The sequence below is a fragment of the Saccostrea cucullata genome, unplaced genomic scaffold (genome assembly GCF_032062105.1).
Source record: "Saccostrea cucullata isolate Sc308-1 unplaced genomic scaffold, CSIRO_AGI_Scuc_v1 ctg11825, whole genome shotgun sequence".
In the NCBI taxonomy this organism is placed as follows: domain Eukaryota; kingdom Metazoa; phylum Mollusca; class Bivalvia; order Ostreida; family Ostreidae; genus Saccostrea; species Saccostrea cuccullata.
The window spans coordinates 4,554-6,996 of NW_026922634.1; the positions used below are offsets into that span (position 1 = coordinate 4,554).

The 2,443-nt window shown below is 30.4% G+C and overlaps 1 long non-coding RNA gene across 1 annotated transcript; it reads right to left on the minus strand.

Annotated features, from left to right (window-relative positions):
* Nucleotides 1-1,520: 1,520 nt before the first annotated feature.
* LOC134262109 (uncharacterized) lies at nt 1,521-2,103 on the minus strand. Its single transcript, XR_009990945.1, has 2 exons — nt 2,045-2,103; nt 1,521-1,800 (listed from the first exon to the last, which is right to left on the minus strand). It is a non-coding gene; the product is annotated as an uncharacterized LOC134262109 (long non-coding RNA).
* Between the last annotated feature and the right edge of the window lie 340 nt (nt 2,104-2,443).

Below are 2,443 nucleotides of genomic sequence, written 5' to 3' on the forward strand. Positions count from 1 at the left end.
GATTCCCCACGGAAGACTAGCTATATATGAAACTTCCCCGGGGGAAGTCTCACTGAATAGTCTTCCGAAGGAAGCATCACTATGTAGTCAGTCTTCCAGGGGAAATTAATCTTACCATTTTCCGAGGGAATGGCAATATCGGGTACATACCTGAACTTATAACAAACATCATTTGAAAATTTAAGTTCGATTGATAAAGTATCAAGGCAGAAAATTGAAAAATCTTTAATAACCCCGGTTCGGTTTTGCTTACCTATTTTTACCAACATTCGTATAGCGAACACCCTGCCACCTAGCGTTATAATGCGGCACTAAATTCGGACAACTTACATTCGTCTTCATTGAATTTAGTGCCGCATTATAACGCTAGGCGGCATTGTTTACATGATTGAATTTACGTTCGTAATCGAGATAATCAAGATAGTTTATTTAAAAAACAGTATCAAATTAAAAGAAAGTAGAATGTATTCGCAAGAATAAAGCAACATAGAAGTAAGGACAATATAAAGAACGATAAAAGCTCAATTGTAATATAATAAAGACGAATACGAAAACAATAAAGTGACATATAATTACAATAATAACAAAGCATAAAGAAGTAGGCAGAATAAGAATAAAAGCAAGATACATAGATTTTGGCGGTAATTCCCTTCCATAATATTCATTGACAATTTCCTAATACACAAACATGTATATTCCTAATTCACCTATATCATATACCTAGTAGTGTATCAGCCCTGTTTAGACTAGGCGAGACACGAATGGGAAGTAGGGCTGTCTCGTCCTCAGGGCTGAGATATCTCTGTCTCGGCCTGTTGTCAAGGGATGGTCCCAGTATGTATTAAGTATAAATTTATATTTAAGAAATAAATACAGACTAAAATCTTTAAAAATTATTTATTTGTGCTAGAATATTGAGAAAACTGTTTTTAAAATTGTAAAATACTTTGGAATTATTTTATTATAACTGTATAAAATAGGCAAAGTAATTTTGAAATACTTTTACTGTGTCAGTAAAACTTAAATGTTCAGAACGAACATCGATATTGCGAGTTCTTGATATGGTGAAGTTTTCTTGGATCCCCAGCTAGGCAGCCATGTAATTATAATGAATTCCTTATATGGATGAAACAAATTTTAACTTTGCTATTTATCCTAGTTTTACTTAATAAGTTAAAACTAAAAATTGGGACTTTTTATAAGACCTTTCTGAGAAATTCAAACAACCTTGAAGGACATTGAGAAGTTATAAATATTATCATGATAAAATGAAAATTAATTGTTGCTCGAAAAGATTGAAATTTCAAGCTTCATTTTGAGACTATGAATTAAATTGTAAATTAAAGAGTTATCCTTTCTGTCTGAGGATCCTTAGGTATCTTAACAGTAAAATTATAAATTACTTCAAACATAAAACAGTTTTAAATTATAGGATAAACCAGTTTGTTTGAACTGTTTCATTGTTTTATTAATTCAGTAAAATTTAAAAATATTTTACAAGATAAATAATTTGTTATATATGTCCTATATTAAAGGATATTATATGAATTTCAGAGGAATAAATGTTTATAAAAGTCAAGCGCCCACTGATGCTGAAGTGTTGAGTCCATGTTGTATTAAAGACATGAAACAGAAGTGAGAAAATGTCGACATCAGTCATCTATGAATGAAGATGGAGATCAAGTGACTAGTCTCATCCTAAAATTTCTGATGAAAATGGTGTTGTCTGGCTCATCCAATGACCACTCCATTTGCAGACTACCAGGTAATCTTTGGTTTTGTCAATACTTTAATTTGTGCCTGCAAAAATTGATGATAAAACATTTTAATTTGTCATAAGATTCAGTGCATAAAAAATACTTATAAATTTGTGCAAAGTGAAATTTAAAGATACATTAAAAATTCAGATCATGTTCGTCATATTAAGTAACATGAATTGTTTACTTATTAAAAATACATATACTTGGTTAATTCTCATTTTCAGGTTCCAATCTGAAGTATACGTAGGAAGAGTAAAATCTTTTTCATTCAAATAACTACTTACTAGCTGTGATCCAGATGAACGTCCTGATTGTTTTGTCCAACATAAGATGACTTACGATCAATCTGACACATTAATCTGAAAAATTGAGTGAACATCCTTCTTCTTGCATGTCTTTGTTATGGTATCTTGTCTCTGCATGGTCATCATAACTTTGCACTCTTGTGAATAATGTAACCTATAAAACATCATTTTGTAAGTTAGTAATAAAAGTACATGTATAATCAAATATTCTATGCTTCATTCATTAATATATTTTTGATCAAGGTTTGTTTATTCTTTCAAATGGTGAGATTGTGCATTATTAAAGGTGCTTTTACACAGATTTGAAGTTAATATTTTCTCAAATATCCTGTAAAATATGATGACTATCACATATATTGCAATAGCATTTAATTCACA